Genomic DNA, 12,989 nt, shown 5'->3' with positions numbered 1-12,989 from the left:
TGGAACCCTGAGACGAGATTGGCCTCACATTCACAGAGATCTGCCTGCTTCTGCCTTCCAAGCAGTAGGATTAAAGTCATGCACCTTCAAGTCTGGCGTACATTTTCCTTTTTTTGAGACAAAGTTGAGGTCTCCTGTTTCCCAGGCTAGCCCTGAGCCCCCCTCCTCATGTGATCCTCCTCTTGCAGCTCCCCGAGTCTAGGGCACAGGCATGTACCTTACATCTTTTTCTTAATTGCTAGCAGAAGTTTCACGTATTTTGCATGGGCATACATTCCCTTTGTGGCTCCAAACGTGAACCCCGATTCGTTAAAATGCACCCTGGTTGTTTTATGACCTCGGTCATCAATCCGTTTAGGACTCATGGTTCAGATCAGGCTAGTGAGACATGAGAGGAAGTCTTATGGGTGTCCTTGTGTCTTCTCAACCACGGGAGAGATTGTCAGATTCAAAGGAAATTCCAGTTTTCAAAACTCTAAAAGGCAGTCCAAAGACCCAGAAATGAGCCCAAGCTGGTCTATAGGAGGATTTCTGGCAGTCAGATAGAAGCCAGCGTTTCTCAGGAACTTATGAAACTGGTTTCTGATGACCAAAGGAAGTAATCGTCCTTAGCGCCAGCAAAAGGAACATAAGACTCTCCAGTTAGAATCCTGGCCTTTCTCATCCCTCATCCCTCCAGCTCCTGGGTTCCTCTCCACAGCTACTCACCCTGCTATCTTATCCTCGATCTTCAAGGCTCTGGGCCTTTTTATTCTCACTGGGCCCGCTCTATCCTCCGCCCCTACCATTCCTGCTTCTCTTACAGACGTCCCTGGCCACGTCCAGTCCGCTTGCCGTGTTCCACTTACTTTTTCCTCTCTCGGCTCTGGACTCTTCCTTAGGCTTCTGCCTGTACGCTCATATCCACAACCAAACCTTGGCCTACCATGGAGTGGCCATGTCAGTACTTTATACGGAGACTTCCTATCTTCTACTTCGTTACATCATGCCTTCCAAGGATTCTTTGAGACAGTGACGACCTTGGCCGGTCTTTTCCAAGACTCTCAGAGTATGGCCCCTTGGAACTTCCTGATCTACCCGACACATTCATATGCTGAGCATCACTTCTGAACCATAGGATAGACAACAAAGACAGCAAATATCAATAGTTTCGTTTGACTTAAGAGTTCATTATAAATACCCACAGATATTTGGGGTACCATTGCTTTCATTAAATAACTATGCAATGAATCAAACATGTCTGAATCATGTTAGGCTCAACACTTCAACTAGGAATTGCTCAACAATCTCTTCTTTGACTCTGAGGCGGGGGAAAGAGTGTGGTATTGTAATTTATCAATGACTAAAACTTAAGATACATTATTCTAGAAGAAACATTCTTTTGGATCATTCCTTCATTTGTTGGTTTGTACTATATGATTCATGGACCAGACATAAATTTAAACCTAAATATCTGCATTTACTTGCACATCAAAATTGGGTGTAGAAAAATGAAGAATTAAAATGGTATTTAATTTTTTTTGTTTGTTTTTGTGTGTGTGTGTGTGTGTGTGTGTTTTTTTGGACAGGGTTTCTCTGTATAGCCCTGGCTATCCTGGCACTCACTCAGTAGACCAGGCTGGCCTCGAACTCAGAAATCCGCCTGCCTCTGCCTCCCAAGTGCTGGGATTAAAGGCATGTGCTACCACTGTCCAGCTTAAAAAAAAATTTTTTTTAAAGATTTATTTTATTTTATTTTATGTGTATGAATACACTGTAGCTGTACAGATGGCCATGAGCTATCATGTGTGTGGCTACTGGGAATTGAACTCAGGACCTTCTGCGGGCCCCCCTCACCTCGCTCTGGCGTAATTCACTGTAGCTGTCAGATGCACCAGAAGAGGGCGACCCATCTCATTACCGGTGGTTTCGAGCTACTATGTGGTTGCTGGGATTTGAACTTATGACCTTTGGAAGAGCAGTCAGTGCTCTTACCTGCTGAGCCATCTCACCAGCCCTAAAAATGTTTTTTAATGGATGATGAAATAAATATCTATATATTCACTGCTGAAGGAAAAAAGTAATTTCTAACTGACTTTACTCACCTATAACTATAAGGAAACTGGTTAGGACAGGAGTTCTGGTTATGCAGGGCAGTAAATACTTAGCTATTTGATTAAAATTCCAATTGGTATGATTGAAAACCAGGTCTTACCCCCAACATTTTCTTCTCCTGATTCTATTAAAATTCATTTAGACTTGCCTTTGTTTCAGAATTATCTGTCTTCAGCTGCAAGGAAAAGTTGTTTATTTTACTTGGGGTGAGGGGAGTTTAAACGTCAAGGTCACTTCCTGCCATTAATTTCCTGTTAGCAAGTTCGCTCCTCGGGGCGGGGTGGGGGGCATTTCCTGCTCCCATTCTCAACAGTGCTGAGCAAGAGATTCTGCGTGGTTGCTCGTGTTTAAGTTTTCCAGATTAAATGGTTTTCAAATATTTTGGTGGAGACAAGTCACTGTCACTTCTCCTGGATAAACCCAATGTGCTTGCTGATTGATGACACTGTTTGTAGAGTGGGTGACAGAGTCTTTTATTCCACCTTGGCAAAGAGCTAGGCTGAATAAGAACTGGTTGGTTTTCCATGCCAGTAAGTATCAGGTCTGGATCCAGTCTACCATAGCAGAACATCAAGGAACAACTGTATTGCCCTCTTTGTTAGTGAAAGCCAACAGGTGCTTCAGTTCAATTAAACAATACTTAATCGTTGGTGATTTTATAAAGAAGAAGCAAATGTATTAAAATAATGACTATTTTTCAATTGCTGACATACGTCAGGATCAAAAAATGACAAGGTAATTGGAAATTTTCACCAAGTCTTCCCCCCCACACACATTTTCTTCTCCTGACTTCATTAAGATTCATTTAGACTTGCCTTTGTTTCAGAATTATCTGTCATCAGTGGCAAGTTTATTTTACTTGGCGGGGTTAAATTTCAAGTTTATGATGTTTATGAAGCTAAGCTTTTCAAGCTATGAAGAGCTTAAAATGTCAATTGTGGCTGATACATCTGAGAAAAAGAAATTTTGTTGTTGTTGTTTATGTTTTTGTTTTGTTTTTTCTTTAGACGGGGCTTCTCTGTGTAACCCTGGCTGTCCTAGCACTTGCTCTGTAGACCAGGCTAGCCTTAAACTCAGAGATACGCCTACCTCTGCCTCTTGAGTCCTGGGATTAAAGGCATGTGCCACCACTGCCAGACAGAAAATTTTCCCTTTAATTCCTATTTTGACAGTGTTCAAGAGTAGAAATAATTCTATTATTTTCAATAAATTCTTAGACTACTTTAAGAGGTCACAAATTATTATTAACTACTCTGTTTCATTTCATCAATAGCTCATTTCTTTAAAACATTGTTAATCTATTTCTTTCCATAGATTACTTACTTGACAATGAGTATAAGGAAAATGCACATATTTTAAAATCTATTTAGAAGGATGGTGTTAGATAGGATGCTTCTGAGAGGAAAAGTCTCCAAACAGTATTTGGTCGAATGAATCTTAAGTTAATCAGAAAAGCTAAGCTGGGATGAATAGCCAATATAATTCTGAAAGGACAGTGAAGAAGAGATCAGAGTTAACCTAACAGATAACTATGTGTGACATTATCCTGGCTTAGGCAATCTGATGATGGGAGAAGAGATGCTAAAACAATTTAAACTGTAAGCTTGTATTGGATACATTCAGGAATAGTCAAAAACCCACCTGTGCATCACACAGTGAAAGAAGTCATGCCATAGCCGAGTGTTTAAATGGTAAGGAAACACGAGGAATACGTGTCTGATGTTAGGGTCCAAAATCTCCCTGGGCATAAAAGCTTATAAGAACATAAAGAAAAAATCCAATGTATGTGGATGCACATGATTATAAATCTTTCCATTAAAAAGACCCAAATCCTAGGTTGGGGATGTAGCTCAATTCATAGAATGCTTTCTTAGAGTATACAAACTCCTGGGTTCAATCCCCAGTACTACCTACACCAGCTGTTACAGAGGGCACCTGTAACCTCCCACTTGGGAGATGGAGGTGGGAGAATCAGAGGTTCAAAGTCATCCTCATCCTACGTATCAAGTTCTAGGCCAGCCTGGACTTCATGTGACCCTGTTAGCCACCACCCGCACTGACAACAAAATCCACAACTGAATTTGAAGGCCAACAACCCTAAAGCCCTTGCCAAGGTATGATGGAGGGAGCTGTGTTTAACACTGAGCAGTCTTTCAGATTTGAAGTCACTCATCATCCCCCACCACAGAAACAGACGGACTTTAATAGCATCCAAACAAACACAAATTAACCACTACGTGTACTTACAGAAGTGTACAACTGTTAAATGTTATCACACCAGTCACTAAAACGTGTTCTGCTGAAATTTAAAGCAAGGGAAATACTTGGGGTGTGTTTTAATTTCAAGAGTACATTGCTAAGCAGTTTTTACAATGTTCATTATTCAGAAATGAATGTTTTATGTGTAAAAATTGAGGAAAATTTAAAAACACAGAATTATCTTCAGGGATTGACATAGTAGGTCATTTTAAGGGTTTAAAATTTTATGCGTATGAGTGTTTTTCCTGCACGTATGTTTGTGTGCCACTTGCATGCCTGGTCCCACAGAGGCCAAAAGAGGGTGCTGGAACCCCTGGAGCTGGAGTTACAGACACATGTAAGATGCCTCATGGGTTCTAGAAATTGGACCTAGTTCCTCTACCCGGCCTCATTAAAGTTTTCTCACTTTCTTTCTTTCTTTCTTTCTTTCTTTCTTTCTTTCTTTCTTTCTTTCTTTCTTTTTCTTTCTATCTTTTCTCCTCTCTCTCTTTCTTTCTTTTTAACATGCTTTTTTGTATTTATCACTCATTTTATTAACAGAAAATAGAAACAGAGTCAGGTCCCATGATACAGGCATATTATGCCTACTCCAGAGCTACTCCAAAGGGGGATTTTGAATTCAAGGTCAAGGCCAGCTGTGGCAGCTCACTTGCCATTTTCAACGTCCTCTGCTAAATGCCTTGGCCAAATATAACTAATTAATAACCAAGTAAATAAAGAGGAGTAAAAGCGAATCCCCAACTCAACGCTGTGTGGAGTAGCTTTCTGAGTTCCCTGCCTTTGCTCAGTCTTCCAGAAATGGTCGTCTGGGGACACTCAGCCTCCTGGCTGACACAGTTCGGGCCTCTGTCTGAAATCCTGTCTGCCTCCCCAGCTTTCTCAAGAGCTCTTGGCCTTTTGGTCTTCTCTGAGCATATATAGTAGAGACTAATCAGGGCCTTTCTGTAAAATGCAAGAATTGTCTAACATATGAAAAGCAAGCTGTAAAGATTTGACAAACCAGCTAAATATGAGTGGCGCTAGCTAGCATCCAGTTTAGAATAACTTTGGTCCTCAGTGGAGGCCGCTGCCCAGGACCAACATGGAATTTACCCAAAGGCTAGTGCTTGCTGGTTCTGCATTCTTTCAAATCCTTCTGCTTTTTCAAAAATAGGTCCTTGAGCTGAGCTTTATGTGCTTATATGGCAAAGCTGCCCTGTTTACTGTCACGAGACCAAGGCATAAAATCTAGTTAAGGGTTCTTGCCAAGACATGAATCAGTTGCAGCATAATATTCTGAACTCCGTTCCCTCTTTCCATTCTCTAATATTTCTTCCATCACAACCCAAACAATTACTCATAATTAAACGGAGTAGAGGGAACGAGGGAATGGGCCCTGGCAAGAAATGTACTTGGCAAGGACCAAAAACCTCTTCATTGTCTTCCACACAGAACAATGATGTCAGTTCCTTCCACCGTCGGAGGGAAGAAAAAAAAATGGATTTTGCAGAGCAAGAGTTGAATTAAAATAAGAGGAAGGAAGTGGCTTATTTACATATTCCTAATCAAGCTAATGCATCATCTGTTGATGGGGAAAGGAAAGGCCGTGGGGAATTAATAGGTCATTCTGAAGCCTGCTTTCATTTCCCATACCACAGGCTCATCAGCACTGGCCCACCTGCTTCTTGTGTCTCTCTGGCTCAGAGGGAAATCCCATCTATAGGGGAGATAACCCAGACAGAGTCCAGAAACTTCAGGAGAAACTAAATGGCAGCCACACTGTTTGAAAAGTTAAAGCAAGGTTGGCACCCACTTCTGCTGTTTACTCAGTGGCTCCTCTCCACAATCCTGATGCAGAAGGACCTAGAGAAATGCGTGATCCCAAACCAATGGCTTGTAAGTTGCTCAGCCTTGAGTTGTCTGAGGACCAGCAATCACAGTACAGTCCATTCTTACACCCCAATAACCTGAAGACCAGTGTGTTACCAGTTCATGGGGACTCTAGGTATGTGAGCTCCCAACTCACCTTGGGTGCTACCAGCCGAGCAAAGGTCAAACTCCAAACTAGGTTCTTCCCTGAATGCCCCAAGTCTTTCCTTTTATGCCCCTTGCCATCTCTGAGCAATCTGGAAGTTATTACTGTTCCCTAGGAAAAGGGAGTATAGGCAAAGGGGTTATTTGCAGAACCTAAGAAGTGGCTGAGACTTCCAGACTGGAGTTCTCAATGATGTCCAATGAGGTAATCATTGTCTCCAGGAGGTTCTCTGTCATTGTTGAGAAATAAGTTTGAATTCTAAGAAGAGATCGGACTTCTCATTCATCCCTTGCGTAGGTCCCCTAAGTCTCATTTATTTACCTGAGTGAAAACTTTAAGGGTTGCAGTTTCCTGGCCCATCACAGAATGGGCCAGAGTACCTAGTACCCAAGCTTAGCTCCTACTTCACAGAGCTGGATGATCCTAAGAAACGGGGAGAACCGAAGTGTCTGGGTAGAGTGAGATAAGCCACTGTCTACTCTGAATGTTTGAAATGAGGGGGTCAGCTCCAAAATGTTTATTCCTGAAACTAATACATTATCAGGGAGTGTTCTATAGCAGAAAACTAATCCTGGGGTAATGTCATATAACCAACTCCTTAAATCACATGCTGACCTGCAGTTCTCTGTACAAGGCCACACATTTCAGAGATGAAGTGAGAGTCTTGGCATTGTAGTGGCACAGAGGATGCCCCGTGCATGCTCTGTGTCAGCTGACAGTGATGGTCTTTGAAATGCCGGCCAAGTGGCCCACAGTGGAGAGAAACTGGGCATCTACACAGGCCATAGCAGCAGCTGCTGACCTGTAAGCCTAGCTGTTGGGCAACAGCAGCTTCCCTCACTCCATACCCAGGCTCGTGTGGGCACCAGTGCATCAAGAGTATTCAAAAGGCACTGGCAGAGAAAACTTTGGAAAAATTACTCCCAAGAAAGTAGCAAGAAAGTTTCCACAGGGATGATAAAACAGCTCTAAATAAGGCAGGACTCTCTTGTTGACAAGTGACAGGTGGCCAGCTCAAAAGGGGAGTGTAAACTGTGAGCCAAAAAAAGCATATCAGCTTATGTAAACAGGCTAGAGTTCAAAGAGCAAGTCCCCGGAACATGTTGACTCAGAGGTTCTATAATGTGAGTTGGGCTACATTTTAGCTTTTCTTTTTCTGTGTAGGTTTGGCTCTGTGGGCCAGTTCTCCCACGTACCACAGCAGTGTTGGTTGTGAGGGTTGTGGCCATTCTTTTGTTCTGTGCCATCTGGAACTTCTCTCTACACTTAGGAAAAATGTCACCTCCTAAGTTTGAACACATGCCCTCCCAGGATAGAAGCTGGACATCAACTGCCTGAGATGTCAAACAGGCTCTAACCTTGCCCTGTCAAGCTCACATTCCTGGGGCAGCAGTGGCAGCTACCCTAGGGATTCCACATGCTGCTAAACACCCCTTGGATCATGTCCTTTCTACTGAAATGCAAGCAGCTGCCTAGATTCACACAACTTCCATTCAGCAACCCTGTTACCAGAAGTCCTTCTTCCAATGTGCCTGTCAATCCAGAATCCAAGCAAAGACGGTTTGGGTTTGATTTTTAGCTCCTTTTGCTGTGGTTATCTGTTTTGAGAGAGGGTCTTGCTCTGTTGCCTCAGGTGGCACTGAACTCAACGTTCTCTTAGCAGGAATCATAGGCCTACGCTACTCACTTGCTTCAGCCAAGGATGCTCGTTGATGTTTGAGAGTCATCGTGTGCTGAGTGCATGCTCCCTTCCACCCCAGATTTGTCATTCAAGGAATAAGCTTTCTTTTTAGTTCAACCTGTGTGAAAAGTCCCTTTCTGGGACTAATGACAGTTTTGCTTATAAAAGACAATTTTAGAGGCCCTCTTAAGGAACAGAAGGGCAGAGCCTTAGGGAAGGTGCATGATGACCACCATAGTGATGGTAGTTAGCTAACCACTCTGTCTCAGGCCAGGCGCACACGTGCTTCAGGCACCTCCCCAGGAGCTCTCTGGATTCACCAATGAAACACATAAACACACATCAGTTAATTTTGATATGTCATGACTAGCTTAATGACTGGGCACTCCTAAACCTCCTTTTGCAAGCAAACACTCCCCTCCGGTACTCCTGAGTTAACATCTTTTAAAATCTATATTTCATCTCTGTAACCCCAAACACAACTGGGGAAATGGTCCGTGTGATTCTTACATGTCAGTGGGCCTTTAGGTCTGGTCGTCTTCTTCCTCATGGTGATCTCTGCCTTCTTCTTCTCTCCTGGTTCCTAGCCTATTCAAATCTAAAGATCCTGCCTCAGTCTACCTGCCCAGGCATTGGGTGTTGGCATCTTTATTTCCCAATCAAAACCAATGGAGGAGCGAGGTGGCTTGAAAGATGGCCCAGCAGTTAAAAGCACTGACTTCTCTTCCAGAGGTCCTGAGTTCAATTCCAAGCAACCACATGGCTCACAACCATCCGTAATGGGAACTGATACCCTCTTCTGGTGTGTCTGAAGACAGCGATAGTGTACTCACATACATAAAAATAAATAAATCTTTTTAAAATTTTAAAATGAGAATTAGAAGAAAGAAAGAAAGAAAAGAAAGAAAGAAAGAAAGAAAGAAAGAGAGAAAGAAAGAAAAAACAATTGGGGGTGGGGACCTGCATCGTCTTACAAGCAAACATGGGAATTCCCATGTAATTTGGGAATCCATTAAATCAAGTCCCCAACAGACCACTTTCATCCCATATAAAAATGTCCTGTTTATCAGTTCTTTGAAACTCATAAAGATCAAACTACAAAGGCTTGAAAGAGTGAGCCTGATCTTCCCGTCCCAAATAAAACAAGAGGCCTTAAAGCAAGGAAGCAATGACCTGGGATGAATAGAAGACATGGACAGACATAGGTAGAGATAATAATATAAATTATCTATGTGTGTTAGTTTGAATATGCTTGGCCCAGGGACTGGCACTAATAGGAGGTATGGCCTTATTGGAGTAGGTGTGGCCTTGGAGTAGGTGTGTCACTGTGGGTGTGCCCTTTCAGGCACTGGTCCTAGTTGCCTGGAAGCCAGTCTTCTCCTAGCAGCCTTTTTTTTTTTTTCTTTTTTAGGATTTATTTATCTTATGTATATGAGTACACTGTAGCTGTACAGATGGTTCATGTGGTTGTTGGGAACTGAAGTTTTTTAGGACCTCTGCTTGCTCCAGTCAGCCCCGCTCACTCAGGCCCTAAGATTTATTTATTATTATACATAAGTACACTGTAGTTGTCTTCAGACGCACCAGAAGGGGGTGTCAGATCTCATACAGGTGGTTGTGTATGGACCTTTGGAAGAGCAATCAGTGCTCTTACCTGCTGAGCAATCTTGCCAGCCCTCCTAGCAGCCTTCTGATGAAGATGTAGCACTCTCAGCTCCTCCTGCACCATGCCTGCCTGGACGCTGCCATGCTCCCACCTTGATGTTAATAGACTGAACCTGTAAGTCACTGCAACACTTATAAGTATTGCCTTGGTCATGGTGTCTCTTCATAGCAATAAAACCCTAACTAAAATACTATGTAATATATAATAATCTATATAATATGAGGTAATATAATATAATGTAGATATAATAATATAAATTATCTAGTAATCTATATAATATAGATATAATAATATAGGTGTAGATAGAAAGACAGATAGACAGACAAATAATAGTTAGGTAGACAGATTTATTAGGGGATTTATTAGAATAGCTTTCAGGCTCTGGTCCAGCAGTACAACTATTACTATGTATAAACGGAAGGAATAACTAAGAATCCAGTAGTTAGAGACAGTCCCACAACACCCAGAGGAGGCTCCACTCCCAGGCACTCTAACACACCCAGGATCATAGGATCAGAGGTGAGGAGGACACAACATCTCTCCCAACACTGGGAGTAAATTGGACCAGTGGGACCCAGGCACGCAGGAACTCTGCCAGACCAGTGGCATGGGTTCCTTCTGGTCTGTCTGGGCCAGTACCCTGAGCAGACCTTGGGGACAAACTCTGCAGCCATTCCTACAACACCCCAAGGAAGCTCTACTCCCTGGCACTCTAACATGCCCAGGATCACAGGATCACAGGATCACAGGATCACAGGATCACAGGATCACAGGATCACAGAGACAGGTTGACCCTGAGGAGTTCTGACACAACCAGGATCACAGGAAGGACAGGCTCCAGTCAGATATAGCCATGGCAGGTAGCACCAGAGATGACCACATGGCAGGAGGCAAATGTAAGAACATAAGCAACAGAGCCGGGCAGTGGTGGCATATGCCTTTAATCCCAGCACTTGGGAGGCAGAGGCAGGCGGATTTCTGAGTTCGAGGCCAGCCTGGTTTACAGAGTGAGTTCCAGGATAGCCAGGGCTACACAGGGAAACCCTGTCTCAAAAAAACAAAAAAACAAAAAAACAAAACAAAACAAAACAAAACAAAACAAAAAAACCCCAAAACATAAGCAACAGAAGCCAAGGTTACTTGGCATCATCCAATTCTCCCACCATAGCAAGTCCTGGACACACCATCACACCGGAAAAGCAGGATTCAGATCTAAAATCACTTCTCATGATGATGATAGAGGACTTTAAGAAGGACATAAAAAACTCCCTCAAAGAAATACACAGAGAACACAGGTGAACAGCTAGGAGCTCTTAAAGAGGAATCACAAAAACCCCTTAAAGAACTACAGGAAAACACAATCAAACAGGTAAAGGAAATGAACAAAACCATCCAGGATCTAAAAATTGAACTAGAAACAATAAAGAAATCAGAAAGAGAGACAACCCTGGAGATAGAAAACCTAGGAAAGAGATTAGGAGTCATAGATGCAAGCATTCCCAACAGAATACAAGAGTTAGAAGAAAGAGTCTCAGGGGCAGAAGACACCTTAGAAAACACTGACACAACAGTCAAAGAAAATGCAAAAAAGCAAAAAGCCCCTAACCCAAAACATCCAGGAAATCCAAGACACAATGAGAAGACCAAACCTAAGGATAATAGGTATAGAAGAGAGTGAAGATTTCCAATGTAATGGGCCAGTAAATATCTTCAACAAAATTATAGAAGAAAACTTCCCTAACCTAAAGAAAGAGATGCCCATGAACATAAAAGAAGCCTACAGAACTCCAAACAGTTTGGACCCAGAAAAGAAATTCCTCCCATCACATAATAATCAAAACACCAAATGCACTGAACAAAGAAAGAATTTCAAAAGCAGTAAGGGAAAAAAGTCAAGTAATATATAAAGGCAGGCCTATCAGAATTATACCAGATTTCTCACCATAGACTATGAAAGCTAGAAGATCCTTGGCAGATGTCATATAGACTCTAAGAGAACACAAATGCCAGCCCAGGCTACTATACCCAGCAAAACTCTCAATTACCATAGATGAATAAAACAAGATATTACATGACAAAACAAAATTTATACAATATCTTTCCACAAATCCAGCCCAACAAAGGATAATAGATGGAAAACACCAACATAAGGAGCAAAACTACACCCTAGAAGAATCAAGAAAATAATCTTTCAACAAACCCACACAAACATAGTTCCACCTCTAACAACAAAAATAACAGGAATTAACAATCACTTTTCCTTAATTTCTCTTAATATGAAAATTAATATTACTAACATATCCTAATCAATTGAAATTCAAAAATATGAGGAATTAGAAATTGGTTGGCTGTCATTCAGTGGTCTCTCTAATTTGGTAATTGGAGAAATAGGTCCAATATTGTTCAATCCATGCTTGTTTGTACATGACAGTGTCTTGCTGGGTTCCACATAATGGTCTTGAAATCAGGCTTCTCCTATCTCAGCCTCTCTATTAGTAGAATTGTTTATTTTATGGTTTTACACTATATATGGTTTTCAGAACATCTGATATATTTCAAAAGTTTATACAGCCAAAAGAAAAGTATACAATTAACTTGGGAGGTGGCTTGTAAGAGAACAACAAAGAGTGAGACTGAATGCTTTGCTTGATGTTTGTAACTATTGTATCAAGTTTGAAGAAGAGGACTTTATAAGTTACTCTTTCTCTGAGATGAATGCTTTTCCAAATTATCACAGCCCATGAACCAGATTCTTACCCTCACCTAATGTCTGTCTCACCCTCCAAGCACAACCATTGTTTATTGGAACAGTTGGTGAATGATTCATGGATAGACCATCTTAATATACAAACCATTTCTTAAATGAATGTGGGCTGAGAATGAAGACAATCACTCAAGTCAAATAGCTTTGACCATAGCAGGAAATTTGTATCCAAAAATTGTGCCTATAATTCATTCCTTGGCACTTAGCTTAACTGTCAACTCTTAGCTTAGCTACTATGGAGGTAAAATCCTTTGGTGATGTGAGGGTCATTGAAGTATAGCCTTATTACAATGAACTCCAATGTCTAAAAATTGTTCTTATTTTGAGATTGTACCACAGTAAGAATCAAAATTTTAAGCTCTACTAAAAACAAAGCAAAACAAACAAACAAACAAACAAGACTTTATTTATGTTCATTTTACAAAAAATTAATAGTGATATAGTTGCAAATCAAAACAACCCTGAGATTTCACCTCACACCAGTCAGAGTGGCTAGGATAAAAAACTCAGG

The 12,989-nt window shown here is 41.6% G+C and overlaps 2 pseudogenes; one reads left to right on the top strand and one right to left on the bottom strand.

Annotated features, from left to right (window-relative positions):
- LOC116089414 overlaps positions 1–365 on the bottom strand; it is a 7,651-nt pseudogene extending 7,286 nt beyond the window's left edge.
- A 7,102-nt stretch (positions 366–7,467) lies between these two features.
- Positions 7,468–12,989, top strand: part of LOC116089413 — an 8,258-nt pseudogene continuing 2,736 nt past the window's right edge.

Source organism: Mastomys coucha, unplaced genomic scaffold (genome assembly GCF_008632895.1).
Source record: "Mastomys coucha isolate ucsf_1 unplaced genomic scaffold, UCSF_Mcou_1 pScaffold14, whole genome shotgun sequence".
NCBI lineage: Eukaryota > Metazoa > Chordata > Mammalia > Rodentia > Muridae > Mastomys > Mastomys coucha.
Note: the sequence above shows the minus strand (reverse complement) of the source record. Positions and strands in the feature narration are given on the sequence as shown.